This window comes from Rattus rattus, chromosome X, assembly GCF_011064425.1.
Source record: "Rattus rattus isolate New Zealand chromosome X, Rrattus_CSIRO_v1, whole genome shotgun sequence".
NCBI classification, from domain to species: domain Eukaryota; kingdom Metazoa; phylum Chordata; class Mammalia; order Rodentia; family Muridae; genus Rattus; species Rattus rattus.
The window spans coordinates 80,328,078-80,344,494 of NC_046172.1; the positions used below are offsets into that span (position 1 = coordinate 80,328,078).

The following is a 16,417-nucleotide window of genomic DNA, read 5'->3' on the forward strand; positions in this document are numbered from 1 at the left end:
ATAGGATCCCCTGGATCCAAGGAAGTTAAAGGCAAAAGAAGTTTGATTTTTAGGGCAGCATATCAGTCAATTTCATCTGCCCAGTTGCTGTCTTCAGAAACTGATTCCTTCCATCTCTGGTATCCTAAGCTGTGGATAATGGTCAGATTTTAAGCCCCCATAGCAACCTCAGTAGGGAGAGGGGTTCCTCTTTATTTTTTATATTCTTTCCTTCTGCTGTCCGAAGGCCTCTCTCTCCATATAAATAGCCCCATGTACATGAGATGTGGCAAAGACATACCAGCTATACATGTCAATATTAAGTCTCTTGTCTTTTCCCAGCTCTAATACCTTGGTTAGAGCTTTCCGTTCAGCTTTCTGGGCCGATGTCATTGCCAGGAATGGCTGTGCCAATATGATCTCAGTGTTTGAGACTACAGCTGTCCCATCATACTTCTGTCCATCCCTAAATGGACTTGCTTGAAGATCTGGTCTGGTTCCATGGATGTTGGCAAAAATTTCCAAGCAATCATGGACTGTCCCATCCTACCTGTTAGGCAGCAGGGTAGCTGGGCTCATGTTTGGGCCTGAAAATTAATCCTAGGAGGATTTAATAGGATTAATCAGTCCTATTAATTATGACTATGATTAATGAGTCATTCAGACATTTGGTGATGGTCAGACTTAGGCCCAGTGACAGTTTGTCAACATCCTTAACCATCAGAGCTGTAGCTGGACTTATTCACAAACATGGGTGCCAGCCTCTGGAAACTGAGTCTAATTTCTTTGACAGGAAAGCCACTGGCCTGCACCAGGGCCTAGAGTCTGAGTCAATACCCTTTTCACTATCTCAGATCCCTCATTCATGAAGAGATAGAAGGGCTTAGCCATTTCTTTTGGAAACCCCAAGGCTGGTGCAGAAATTATGGCCACCTTTAAGGCATAGAAGGCTTTCTGATGATCTTTCCATCCACAAAAATCTCTTAGGTAGCCTCATATAGTGGTTTAGCTATTTCTGCAACACCCAGGTATCCAAATTTTTAAATTTTCAGACCCTAAGAAATTCCCTTACCTGGCAGGAGTAAAGGTTAGGATGCTGAATTCTGTACTGAACTAGGTCTTCATGGAGTATTTCATCAAGGAGGATAGGCAAGTTTTTCGATCTTTGGGGAGACCAAGTCAGCTATATACAAATCCCATGCTCTAGATAGTGCCATTCAAATGCAAAGAGGACTTGACTGTCAGGTGCTAAAGGTAAACTGAAGAAAGAATCCTTTAAATCCGGTACCCTGTACCATTTGTGCTCAGGAGGAACAGAACTCAAGGGGTGTAGGGATTAGGGACTATTGGGTGAGTATTCATAACCCATTCTTTTTTTACCTCTCCTAAACATTTTACAGTCTTTTTATCAGTAGTTCAGGCTTCTTGATTGGTAGGGAGGGATGTTCCACACACCAATTAACATGGGTCTCAGGATCCCCCACATTTAATAGCCTCCTGATATGGAGGGTTATACCTTTCCTGGCAATCAGGGGCATGGGGACCTATGCAGTCTCTAACTGTAGATTGAGTTCAATCCAAATTTGAGTCCTATGTTTAGCTATTCCAACTTCTTCTATCTCCCAAGCATCGGGGAAGTGATCTGGCCAAATAGTAATTTCATCTTCTAAGGTGGGGAGAGGCTCAGACAACTGGTACTCTTAAGCTAGAGTGTTGGTCAGGACATGAATAGGCTTCCCCTCTGAATCTAATAGTTTGGCTCCTTCTGGAAAGAATAGCAGTTGTGTCCTCATTTTTGTCAACAAAACTCTCCCCAAGAGGGGTTATGGACATTCAGGTACAAAAAAAGATTGAGTGTGTTACCATGCCCATTTCCAAGTCCACTGCTCTTTGGGTAGTCCATGAGTATTGTATAATTCTTGTTGCCCATTGGACCCAGGATTTTTTTTTAAAGAGACTACCTTCAAGCTTTAGCAAGACAAAATGCTGACTTTTACTATCTACTACAAATCTGTTGGGTTTCCCCTCCACTTTTAAGGTTACACAGGGCTCAGGGAAGGGGTCCAACTTCATTCCCTATTCTTCTTCCCTATTCTTACCTTCTAAAACTATGGTTTGAATAGGCAGTAATTTCTTCAATTCTGCCAGGAATACGATACTGTTTTTGATTCACCCTTTGGCAGAGGCAACTCTTCCATTTAGCCTTTAAACTATATTAGCTCCCACTCCCCAGGTCAGGGAACCAATTTGAGAATTCTGCCAATTTCTTAATATATCTATCACAATTATACATTCTAGAACTGGGGATATGACCAAGGATGTGTTTGGGACTGTGCTGGACCTACTATGAGTCAGACTCCAGACAGAAATCCTGTAATCACTTGTCCTTCATAAGCCCCTACTTTAACTGGAGGGCCACAGTGTTTCTTGGGATCTCCTGGGATCAGTGTCAATTCAGAACCAATATCAAATAGAGCCTGGAATGTCTGAGTATTTCCTGTCCCCCAGTGTAGTTACCCTTGTAAAAGGCCATATGTACCTCTAGGGAAGAACTGGAGAAAGAATAACAGCAAAACTTTTAAGTGTCTTATCAAGATTCTTCCTTAGGGGAACCTGGCCACCCCTTGCTTCATGTAAAAGATTCTGGGTCTGCAAACTGTCTCCAGTCTGCCTTGTTTGTTTGTTTGTTTGTTGCTTATACAGATCAAACAGATATACAGTAGGCTTCCTATCTATTTCTTGCCTAGAAACACCTAGACTGATTAGCTAAATTTCAAATGAGTCATGCCATTATAAATGTCACCTCTCCTGTGCTGGCCATTACAGACTATGTCATTATAAACACTGTATTATCTAAGCTGTCCATTATAATAAGTACAATCATCTTTCTGGTGATACAGTGTTGTCACTTGTCCCTTCTTAACTCAGGGCCCAATTAAACCCATTGGATTTAATTCATTTAATTGAGCAGCAGCATCTCCAACCCCATGGTCTGGCAGAAGGAAAAGGGCAAGAACAAAATTCTTCCAATGTACTGGTGTCCCTCTCACCAGTTTGCCACTTAACGGTTTTGTAAAGGGTATATATTCTGGGCCTTTCCATTGTGGAGGGATTAGGTTTTACACAACATATTCACTCTAGAATTGCAATTCCTCTGAGCATTAAAATCCCTTCATCAACACTAAGCCAAGGAGTATCAAACATCTCCAACTAGTTTTCAGTAGGCTATCTTTTGAGAAATGCTTCAGCCAAACATTCAAACTTCTGACACCTTTTTTAAAAACCATGTGAGCTTCCTTATTAAACCTAGAATCTCCACTTACAGCTCCCATGTCATAAACTCACCCTGATCTAGTTTTATGTTCCTTCCACCATTATCCCACACCCTTAAAATTCATTATCACACATAATTCCAATACTTCTTCTTGAATGAATTAACAAACTTATAAAGCTCCTTAGTAGTGTAGCCCATATTTCCTCATGGACTATGCTTTCTGCCCCCCTTCTAGGGGCCTGTTTTGCCTCGAGTATGGTTATAGATCTAGAAGAAACTATTGGTGGGTCTTGAGAAACATGAGTATTGTCTTGTCTGGCATTTCCATCAGTGAAAGTCAATGCTGGCTTATCAGTCTCTGAGGGATTAATTTCCTTGTATGGAAAAGATATTATTTCAAGGGGTGAGGCTGAAGTTATTACTTACTAAGGTGGGATACACCATTGAGAATCTGTCGTTTCATTCTCAGCTTCAACAGAGTCCTCCCACCAATCCCTATCCCAAGTTATAGGATCCCATTCTTTGCCAATTAATTCCCTTACTTTAACTGCTGACACTTTCTGAGGCTGAGACTTGAATTTTTGCTGTAATTAAGCCAACCTTATAATGAGGGCTTCCATTTGATTTTCTACAACTAGAGCTCTATGGTTGCTAGAGAGAAGATTTTCTTCAAGGGCACACTTAGAAACCTTTAGATTGTTTACTTGAATCTGGAGCTGTTCGATTTTATCATACAGCTCTTTCTTTTTCTTCATCAATTTTTCCAGAAATATTAAGAGCAGCAAATACGAAAGGTCATCTTCCAATATTTCATCCACCTTGTAAAAAGCTTTGTACACCAGATCGCCTACTTCATCACCAGTTACAATTGATGGATCAAGATGTCCAAATATAAGATTAGTTTCTTTCCACCACAGGTCTTCAATATTCTCCGAGCTCCCAGGAGAGAGAATATCTGGAGAAGTTTCAGTAGTTGAAGGTTCTGGTGAATTATTAAAGCAACTCCAGATTCTTAAGACTCACATTTATACTTCTGCTCCTCTAGAACCACTTCCAAAAGTTATGGGCAGGGGCTCCATATAGTAAGGAATTTGTTGATGACTTACAATCTGTAATTCAACTCCCCAACAATGGTAAGAAGCAGTTGTGATAGGAAGTTTAAGAATCTGCCAATTGTCAGTTCCATAAAACAAGCAGTCAAAGAAGAGAGTCAGTCCTGCTTCCAATGTCCTTACTTATGTAGGTATCCAGCAGAAGGTGTGGGCCAGATTAAAGGTGTGTACCACCATGCCTGGATCTGATGACCTTTGTCCCAGATGACCTTGAACTCAGACATCTTCTTGCCTTACTCTTCTAGGATACATAGTCACTATGCCTCTCAAGTTCTCCACACAAAGATACAGGTCAGAAACTTGTATTTCCCAGCCTCAAGCTCAGGATCACAGGTGAGCCTTCCAATTCTGGATTGTAGTTCATCCCAGATATAGTCAATTTGACAACCAGGAATAGCCACTATACCTGGTAACAAGAAACAGTGATAACAAATACAAGCATAAACAGAGACAACAACAAACACAATTATATTTGTCCTATCCTGCCTGTCAGGAGGGAACAATATGGCAGCACCCACAGCTCTCCGACCCTGCCCTTTGCCAAATGTGGTGCACAGTCTTGCTACTTCCAGATTCCGGAACCGGAATGTCTCCCAGCTCAGTATGTTTTCATTCTCAGCTCCCTCCAACCACACCACAGAACCGGGTCTTTAGGCCTCTTCTCAAGATTACAGATATGGCACCACTCAGAGATTGTGAATAAACAAAGTCTCAGACAGAAATTCCTTAACAGCTGATATCAAAACACTTTGCGTCAGTAGTCCAATGTACCACATTGTGCCCATTCAGTGTTCTCGAATACCAAAAGATTACTAAGGAGATCATTCTAGGGTCTTATTTACAAGCTTGATCCCAGGCCTACCATTGTCACTGTCACAAGAAGACAAGAAAGATGTAACCTAAGCCCAGTTTCAAGCATTTATAGAGGCAAGAAAAAAGACAGACATACAGACAGGAAGAAAGAAAGAAAGAGAGAGAGAGAGAGAGAGAGAGAGAGAGAGAGAGAGAGAGAGACATTGTAGGGAAACAAAGATAGAGAAAGAAAGAAGGAAAGAAAGAAAGAAAGAAAAGAGAAAGAAAGAAAACAGAAAGAAAGACAGAAAGACAGTGGGGGGTGGTTCTTAGCCTGACACACATTTCACTGTCCTTTATTGAATTTTATTGCCTTTTGACATAATTTAACATAACTGGCTGTTGCTGGGAGCCAAATTATAAACTTAACTTCTTTCCTCCTGATTGGTGGTTGTTGAGAAGTGAAGAGCAAGGGGGAGGCTTGTAAACTGGAGGTGCAGATTTGTTGGGGAGTAAATAGGGCTATGCTTGTTAGTTAACTTGAGTCCAACCTTAGATCAGGTTCTCTAAGATGAAGCCTGTTCCCAAAAGATATAGTCTCTTAATAGTTACAGGAATATTCTGAGACTCTGCAGAGACTCTGTCTAAAACGTATTGCTCTGCCTCAGTGGGCAAGCTGCTGAATAGCTGCTACTATTCATGATGCATGAGCAGAGTTGCAATGATATTGCCTGGCAGCCACACTACTTATGCAGAAAACACTGGGACATCTGCAAGCAATTGAATCAAAAGTTCCTGTACTGCTCAGAAAGTGGCAGGATTCTTTATGAGCTATCCCATTTCATTTTTATATTGTTGTCCTAGAGAAATGTTTTATGTGTCTCCATTACATATCATAACACCAGAGTTGGAGAGGAACTGGGAATTGTTTATCATGACCAAGGTCATATACCTCATAGCATTAAAGCAGACTATTTTGTTTCGATTTCTTTTGTTGTCTGTTCTGAAAGGCAATTAATAAAGCAGGTATCACATGAACAAAGAGAAACATAAGGAATAAAGATGGGTGATGAACAGGAAATTGATGTATTTTGTTTTAATTCATTTCCTGATGGATCGTTTCCCATTCTAGAAAAATAAAATATGAGATTTCAACCCAAGAGCTTTATAGAGTCTGAAGGCATAATAGAAACTGGCATTGAGGAGGTATTAGGGGAATAAATCAGTGAATTAAAAGAAAAAGAAGATTCAGAAACATATAAATTAGTAGGTAGCATCACAAAGTTAACACATTTTGCAGAGGCTAAGTCAAAGTAAGTGGTGACCTAAGGAACAGTAATAATATAAATGGCCTATGATGCAGGAAAGAGGAAAACAAGTTATTCTGGTATCTATAGAAGTGATCTGCAAAGAGCGAAGTGTATGGCAGAAAAGAAAATAGTAAAGAGGTTGATCTTACTCCAGGTCCCAGAATCACCTGAGACAAAATTATTGTCTTATCATTTGTTAAAATATTTACATATCCTGCTGTACCTAGCTCCATTTTTGCTCTGGTCTGTTTACACCTGGGGTAGAGTGCCAATACCCTCCACAACCTATAGCTTGCCTGCCACCCAAGAGGTCTATGTAGCCAGGTTCTGAGTTGAAACACCTGCCCAAATACCCATGCTACCTGGGACACTCAGAGAGCCTGGCTGATGAAGGTCCTATCCACACTGCCTAGCTGCATCTTCTTTCCAGTAAGCTTCTCCACCCAGGCCAGATCAGCAAGCAAACATCTTCTGATACCTAAAAGCCTGTAGCTCTTCTAGCAGGTCTGCAGTTACCCGAGACACAGCCTGCCTGTCTTCCAAGAGGTCTGCCAAAACCAGGGATGTAGGAGGTCTTCTTTAACCAGGAGCGCTATAGTTCTGGTTTGAACCTCCATCTGCAACTTGGACAGATCCTGCTCTTGGAACACAGAGCTTGCCTGTCTCCTAGAATGTTCACCCTTGCCAGGAACACAAGAGGTCTGGTTTAACAAGGGACACAGGAAGTCTGCTCTAACCAGAGACATAGCAGGGCCCCCATAACCAGAGACAGCCCTTCCTGCCTCCAAGGAGACCAACTCTAACCTAAGTCACAGAGCTCTACCTACCTGCCAGGAGGCCAGCTCCTTTCAGAGACACCCAGGCCAGTTAACACCAAAGATAAACAGATGTTTAGAGGCAAGCTCAAGAACACAACCAGCAGAAGACAATGCAAATCGGCACCATCAGAATCCAGTTCTCCCACCACAAAGCACTAGATACACTAACAGACCTGAAAAGTAATATTCTGACCTAAAATCTGATCTCATGAAGATGATACAGATGTTTATGGAGGGGTATAAATAATTCCCTTTGGGTGGGGGAGAGAGCACTGATAGAAGCAGGGTGGTGGTGGGTGGAATACTGCCTTTCAGGGGGGAAAATGGGAAATGGGATAACATTTAAAATATAAATAAAAGAGTTCTCTGCACCCAAATCCCGTGGGAGGGAGAGCTAAACCTACAGAGAGGCAGACACGCCTGGGAAACCAGAAGAGACTGCACTTTGCACACATCTCTGACGCCAGAGGAAAACACCAAATGCCATCTGAACCCTGGTACACAGAGGCTCCCCGAAAGGCCCGGCGAGATCTTCCTGGTTGCTGCTCAAGCACAAGAGCTCAGAGGGCAGCACCCCACGAAAGCAAACTTGAGCCTGGGACCACAAGTAAGACCAACTTTTCTGCTGCAAGTGACCTGCCTGGTAAACACCAGACACAGGCCCACAGGAACAGCTGAAGACCTGTATATAGGAAAAACTACATGCCCGAAAGCAGAACACTCTGTCCCCATAACTGTCTAGCCACTGTCAGAAATAGCAGAACAAAGTAACACTAGAGATAATCTGATGGCGAGAGGCAAGCGCAGGAACACAAGCAACAGAAACCAAGACTACCTGGCATCATCGGAGCCCAATTCTCCCACCAAAGCAAACAGGGAATATCCAAACACACCAGAAAAGCAAGATCTAGTTTCAAAATAATATTTGATTATGATGCTGGAGGACTTCAAGAAAGACTTGAAGAACTCCCTTAGAGAACAAGTAGAAGCCTACAGAGAGGAATCGCAAAAATCCCTGAAAGAATTCTGGAAATCATAAATAAAGAAGTAGAAGCCCACAGAGAGGAGTCACAAAAATCCCTGAAAGAATTCCAGGAAAACACAATCAAACAGTTGAAGGAATTAAAAATGGAAATAGAAGGAATCAAGAAAGAACACATGGAAACAACCCTGGATATAGAAAACCAAAAGAAGAGACAAGAAGCTGTAGATACAAGCATCACCAACAGAATACAAGAGATGGAAGAGAGAATCTCAGGAGCAGAAGATTCCATAGAAATCATTGACTCAACTGTCAAAGATAATGTAAAGCGGAAAAAGCAACTGGTCCAAAACATACAGGAAATCCAGGACTCAATGAGAAGATCAAACCTAAGGATAATAGGTATAGAAGAGAGTGAAGACTCCCAGCTCAAAGGACCAGTAAATATCTTCAACAAAATCATAGAAGAAAACTTCCTAACCTAAAAAAAGAGATACCCATAGGCATACAAGAAGCCTACAGAACTCCAAATAGATTGGACCAGAAAAGAAACACTTCCCGTCACATAATAGTCAAAACATCAAACGCACAAAATAAAGAAAGAATATTAAAAGCAGTAAGGGAAAAAGGTCAAGTAACATATAAAGGCAGACCTATCAGAATCACACCAGACTTTTTCAAGAAACTATGAAGGCCAGAAGATCCTGGACTGATGTCATACAGACCATAGAGAACACAAATGCCAGCCCAGGCTACTGTATCCTGCAAACTCTCAATTAACATAGATGGAGAAACCAAGATATTCCATGACAAAACCAAATTTACTACAATATCTTTCTAAAATCCAGCACTACAAAGATAATAAAATGGTAAAGCCCAAACATAAGGAGGCAAAAGCTATACCCTAGAAGAAGCAAGAAACTAATCGCCTTGGCAAAAAACAAAGAGAGAAGAAAAGCACACAAACATAACCTCCTGCATCCAAATATGAATATAACAGGAAGCAATAATCACTATTCCTTAATATCTCTCAACATCAATGGCCTCAACTCCCCAATAAAAAGACATAGATTAACAAACTGGATACAACGAGGACCCTGCATTCTGCTGCCTACAGGAAACACACCTCAGAGACAAAGACAGACACTACCTTAGAGTGAAAGGCTGGAAAACAACTTTCCAAGCAAATGGTCAGAAGAAGCAAGCTGGAGTAGCCATTCTAATATCAAATAAAATCAATTTTCAACTAAAACTCATAAAAAGAGATAAGGAAGGACACTTTATATTCATCAAAGGAAAAATCCACCAAGATGAACTCTCAATCCTAAATATCTATGCCCCAAATACAAGGGTACCTACATACGTAAAAGAAACCTTACTAAAGCTCAAAACACACATTGTACCTCACACAATAATAGTAGGAGACTTCAACACCCCACTCTCATCAATGGACAGATCTTGGAAACAGAAATTAAACAGAGACGTAGACAGACTAAGAGAAGTCATGAACCAAATGGACTTAACAGATATTTATAGAACATTCTATCCTAAAGCAAAAGGATATACCTTCTTCTCAGCTCCTCATGGTACTTTCTCCAAAACTGACCATATAATTGGTCAAAAAACGGGCCTCAACGGGTACAGAAAGATAGAAATAATCCCATGCGTGCTATCGGACCACCACGGCCTAAAACTGTTCTTCAATAACAATAAGGGAAGAATGCCCACATATACGTGGAAATTGAACAATGCTCTACTCAATGATAACCTGGCCAAGGAAGAAATAAAGAAAGAAATTAAAGACTTTTTAGAATTTAATGAAAATGAAGCTACAGCATACCCAAACTTATGGGACACAATGAAAGCTGTGATAAGAGGAAAACTCATAGCGCTGAGTGCCTGCAGAAAGAAACAGGAAAGAGCATATGTCAGCAGCTTGACAGCACACCTAAAATCTCTAGAACAAAAAGAAGCAAATACACACAGGAGGAGTAGAAGGCAGGAAATAATCAAACTCAGAGCTGAAATCAACCAAGTAGAAACAAAAAGCTCTCAAAATGAGCTTTAATATTTGGGGAGTAGCTGTTGCACTACTCCAGAAAAGAATATTTGAAGCTAATTTTAAGCTTCTAAGGATATGTTAATTGGCTAAGTACCTCACCCTACCAGAGGACTTAGGTCTTTGTTATGCACATTGGAGATAGAGCTTCAGTTGTGTTAATACAGAATTGTAGACTAGAGTCATGGAAGTATTTTAAAAGAAACCTGGTAAAACATATCTTATTCCAAACAACAGTTAATTGGTTATTACAAAATACTGATATTTGGCCTATTATATACAAATTTTTTCAGGCAAAATTGATAATTTTACTCTTTGCATGCTTTTGTACTTCCTGTATATTTGTGCTATAACCCATAGGGGAATGCGCTTACTGTATTTATAGGTGGTTCATCTAATGAAAAGGCTACATTGTATGATTGGATCACTTGTTTATTCTCTTGAGTTTCTGTTGCTTCAGTACATTATTAAATTCCGTGCTTTAGCCACTGTTTTTAAATCAAGCTTTCAATTCATATACTGATAGCCAATGTGTGGCTTGTGGTTAACAATTGATTTCAATTTCTTAATGCTTTACTAGAGGCAAGTTTTCTACATGAAATCAGTGAGTGATGATTTCAGTGTGAATTATCTGACAACTCACTGTCCTTTCAGTGCCCTGGCTCAGACAACTAAACAAAACCATAGACCCAGCTCTTTGAAAATGGTAATGGAGTTGATATGAAAAGAAGAAGAATCCATTTGCTTACTTTCAATTCCCAGCCTCGCCCTGCCAGCTCAGGCATTTCTAGTACGACTGAATCTGGACAATATTTACAGGATTTGACATTTCTAATTAATGCTTACGTTTAGATAAATAAAGTTTGTTGAGGTGCTAGAGAGATGGCTTAGTGGTTAAGAACACTAAGTACTGTTCCTTTATAGGACATTTAAGAACTCAAACTGGATTGCCTGGACCCCTTAACGAGGGAGGACAATGATACTAGACAGTTTATATCTTAGTAAATAAATAGGGAGTTATTCTTGCATGCCAAATAATGCTCCTTTATTTCAATTTTAAAATTTGATGCCAAAGTTTATGGCACTCACAACTAGGCATACTTCTGCCTAGGGGTGAAATAGAAAGATTCACATATTGACATGATCCTGTCCAGATATTTTATATGGGGGAAGAGGGAATGTTTGTGTTTTTTCTACAGGATGCTACAAGAGTATGCCAGCTGCCAGAGGTGGTTGCTGAGACTTGCTGATCCTGGTTACATGAAGATTCAGCTCTCGTGGTTCGGGTCCCTAGAGTCATTCCTCTGCCCTGAGAGGAAGATAGAATATTCCCCCTCATCATTTGTCATCACAGAGATTTTGGCGTTGCTGCAGTCAGTGTTACCGCTGCGTGTGTCCCGTCCCACTGTGGCCTGCTCTCTGACTCTCCGTGCACTGCTGCTTGCTGGAGAAGACTGGACTCCAGCCGTTGCTGCCCCCCTCATTCCCCTGGTTACTCTTGCTGCCTTAACTGGTGTTGTCATTTTGCAGACTGTAGCTTCACAGGAATGCCACCAGGGTGAAGCTGCTGTGGACTGGGGAATTCTGTCCTGGTTGTACAGATCTCAGACATGGTTCCCTTGCCTGCTGGTTGTTCCAGAAAAGAATGGCTGACCCTGAACTGTCCTGGGAAAGACCTTGTTACTTTCGCTGCTATTGTAGCAGCCATTTACTGCTACAGCCATTGTGTTACAGTGTCTGGAGTTACCCTCCCCAATCCTATTGTTGGATGCACAGTGGATGAACTTTCTGGAGAAGTTGCTAACAATTAGGAATTCTAAATTCTATTATAGGAGCGGCTTGACTACGGCCCTTGGTGGTAACAACTGAGGTGAACCAGATGAGGTGCCCACTACTTATCGGGAGTGGCTCTGTTTGGTGCAGCCCTATGCTGTGGATTAGTGTTCATGCTATGGTTGGTTTTCAAACTCAGATCTCAACAGAAATGTGACAAGGCCGTTATCACTCAAGCACTTGTGGCCATTGAACAAGGGGCCTCCCCTAAAATTTGGTTATCTATCCTCAAAAATTAGTCGGTATCTGAGTTCTCTGCTCTTGCACCCCATGGATCTGTGGATCCATTGCACTGGGATGAGAAAGACTCAATGATTCTTTGATCAGCCCTTCCACATCGCTGAGGTTTCCTCATTGCATGCGATAGGGTGATCATGATTTCCCCACTAACTCATCTTCTGGCTGGCCTCTTTATAGAGTTCACCCTAGGTCATTAACAGTTACTGTCACACAGCACTGTGGTATCCAGAAACGGGCAACTTTCCTCATGCACAGTACATGGGGCCCGGTGGCGATAGGGTTACCCATCGACAGATAAGGCTGTGACATAGAGGAACGACCTAAGACAGGGGCCACAGCAGATGGACATAACTGCAGAGACCTAGACCACCCTAGACAATAGTTTACTGTTATTAATTAATAAAATAATAAGGGGGAGATGTAAGGGCCGCAATAACATTCGCCACCACAAGATGGCGCTGGCTTCCCACTGCATTGCCACGGGAAGGCCGAGATAGTTTAGCCATTACAAGATGGCGCTGGCCTCCCTCATGCCAGCCAACTTCCTTTTCAGGAAGTTAACTGTGTCTTGCATGCAAGAGTGCCTTCGTGCCAGGTCTTTGCCCACTCCAGGGAGTGCCTAATGAGATCATGGGTAAGCAACCAATCAGGTGTGGATGCGCCAAGCTAGAGTGTATATAAGCCGCGCCATGCTGGCGCCCCGCCGCCCTCTCTGTTATTAATAAATATAAGCATTTTGGCTGCAGAAGGATTCGTGTGTCCACACGTGTTCTTGCTGGCGAGAGACAGCGTGGGACAAGACCAAAGTTCTATTACTTCAGATTCCTATCTGAAGTAGTATTCACATTTATATGGAATGCTAAAACAACAACAACAAAAAACACAAAAACTGGACAACTTACTCTATTGTTTTATGTCATGATCCTATATAAGCTCAAGGATGTCCAACATGGCACCTGGGAGTGTAGCTTAAATGCAAACATGCTGCAACTTAAAATGGCATGGTTGGACTAAGGTTGGGGACCTATATGTAAGAGTTAGAGGAAGGATTGAAGAAGTTGAAGGGGATAGCAACCCCATAGGAAGAACAACAGCATAAACTAATTGAACCTCTCAGAGTTCCCAGGACTAAGCCACCAACCACAGAGTATATATGGGCTGGTCCATGGCCCCTGCTACATATGTAGCAGTGGACTGCCTTATCTGGCCTCAATGGGAAGTGATACACTTGGTGCTGTGGAGGCTTGATGCCTCCAAGAAGGGAGATGCTAGAGGGGTAAGGCAGGAGTGTTGGTAGGTAGAGGAGCACCCTGTTAGTGGTGAAGGGTAGGGGAGATGGGGTGGAGGGCTCCTGGAGGGGGACAAGGAAGGGGGAAAGCATTTGAAAAGTACATAAATGAAATAATTAATTTAAAAAAGCAAACCTAAATATGTTGCAAAAGCAAGTTTTGCTTCCTCGGATGCTCTTCTACCCTCACCTACCTTGAAGAGAGAAGCAGAACAACAGCTGGAGGAGGCCTCTGCCAGAAGGAGGATGAATTGACAATTTTAGTTGATGAATTCATAGAATATGCAAGTGAATAAGTTTGCCATGTGTTTATATAGAGTTTCACAGTCTCTATTTAAAGAAGTAGTATGTAAAATCAGATTTTCCTTCTTGTTGGTCTCTGATGGGGCAGAAACAAGGATAATTTAGCTTAAAAACTACTTTTGTCTGAGAAAAAGGTAAAGAATATTAGTTATGGTAAAAAAAGAAAACCAAAACCAAAACAAACAAACAAATGAAAAAAACAAAAACAAAAAACAAAAAAAAAAAACACCTTCACATTCAGAATCCTCTACACCAGAAGTAATTCTCTACCTATTGATCACAACCTCTTTTCCCAGGGTCACTTAAGACCATACAGAAGTGGCAGAATGTCTCTCTTTGAGGACTAAGATTTCTTTTAAAGTCTCAGTCTCTTTCACTTTTTACTAAATGTGAGACTAGTTAACATTAACCTTTAAAGAGCAAAAGTTAAATCATAATTACAGAACGAACAAATGCTGCAGGTGAATCAAAGGTCTAGGACTCAGTACATAGTGGTCCTGAGTATAACAAGGCCAAAATTATTGTTGAATTTCAGGGCCATGCTTCACTGGGTTCTACAGCTCTTCACCTAAACAAGTCATACACTACTCTTTAATACACTGCTTAGATTGTAATGTACACATTGTGTTTGATGTTTAATATCTAAGCAATTATTACAGAAGTTGTATATCTAGGTAGCAATTTGATAGGCTCATGCAACTGCATGACTTTTAAGTTATGTGAGTTTAGTTTGTGCTTACATTTAATGGCAAGTGATGTTAGCTTGCTAAAACAAGTAAGCACCTGAAAGTTGAAAATCTTGCACAGGGATTCTTAGAGCTTATAAGAAGCACTCAAGAAACCTAACACACTTGATTAGGGGTCATTCATTTCACTTGAAGAAGTTTGAGTAATCAGTACTTCTTATTCCATTCAATGAACATCTCTAGTGAGAACCAGACTCCTGCTGGCATCTGCAAACTATTGAGCATAAAGAGGTGGATATTAGAACAAGGGCTTAATACAACCAAACTAGCAATGAGATATATCACTGCCCCTCTCCTAATACTGTCTCCAGGTAAGCCCTTTCCAATGGTGTAAAACATGTTTTCTCCTTGACACAAGATATCCCAGTTTATGTAATCTTGACATGACAGCCAATGCTATTAAGCCACCCAATACTAATTTCTTTCCCAATCTTGTGAGAATTGTTAAAGCTAGATAGAAAAGCAAACAGCTCTGTTCAGAAACAATACAAGAAACCGTGGAATACCTAATACCTTTTGTAGACTCATGAAAGTGGAGTAGTCCACGTAGCTCATGCCTGTCATAGATTTTACTATAGTTAACTTTAGAGTTTTAATCATTGCCTCTGTACAGTGCCAGACAGCCATTCGAACAGATAACAAGCTTTGTCAAGATGATTAAAGAGTACATTTACATTTTAGCAGTAAGACCCAGAAGAATCCTTAAAGTTGTCAGAAAATGCCATTTAAAGCCCTGCTTGGATGCGAGACCCGAATCCGCGCCAGCCATGGCCAACAAGATGGACGCGTCTTTGTACCGCCTCATTAATCTGAATTGGAGCCAGTGAGGAGGCCGCGGCTGGGGCCCGGTTTCAGCAGGGCCAGCTCCCAGGGGGACCGCTGTGGCGCAGTACAGGCCGCAGAGTGGGTGAAGGGTGAATCAAGGAGGTGGGCCTTTGAGGAACCCGCCCGTCAGAGCCCATGGCGCCGCAGCAGGTGGAGGCGGCGGCGGCGGCGGCGGTGGCGGAGGCGGCAGGAATGAACCTGCACCAAACAGCAGATGGAAATAACTTCCCAACAAGTGGGACCTATTCCAGCGGCTTCCCGGGATGGAGCAGGGTGTGGAAGCTGCTTGTGTCGTAAACCTGGACTTCAGAGTGTCAGACGCTGATATTCAGGAACAATTTGCTGAATTTTGAATGTTGAAAAAAGCTGCTGTGCACTATGATCACTCTGGACCAATTTTAGGGATAGCAGATGCGCACTTTGAACAGAAACAGATGGCCTGAAGGCTATGAAACAGTACAATGGTGTCCCTTTGGATGGCGGTCCTATGAAAATCCAGCTTGTCACATCACAGATTGATACACAATGAAGACCTGCACAAAGCATAAACAGAGGTGGCATGACAAGAAACCATGGTTCTGGGAGTTTTGGTGGTGGAGGCACCAGTAGAGGCACGTGTGGAGGCAACCGGGGAAGAGGTAGAGATACTGGCAGGAACTCAAAGCAGCAGCTTTCTGCTTAGGAGTTGAACACACAGCTGGATGCTGACAATGCAAGGATAGACAGTGCAACAACCAAGCAAATCCTCACAAGTAACAGGACTTAGAAGCCTCCTCTGTGATGCCCTGAGGGAGGGTTGGCAACTGGAGTCTGCAGACAACTGTTGGATTTGTTTTATTTGCCGCCCACCACTGTT

The 16,417-nt window shown here is 41.9% G+C and overlaps 1 pseudogene; it reads left to right on the forward strand.

Annotated features, from left to right (window-relative positions):
- The first annotated feature begins 15,503 nt into the window (after nt 1-15,503).
- LOC116889261 lies at nt 15,504-16,127 on the forward strand (annotated as a pseudogene).
- Nucleotides 16,128-16,417: the final 290 nt, after the last annotated feature.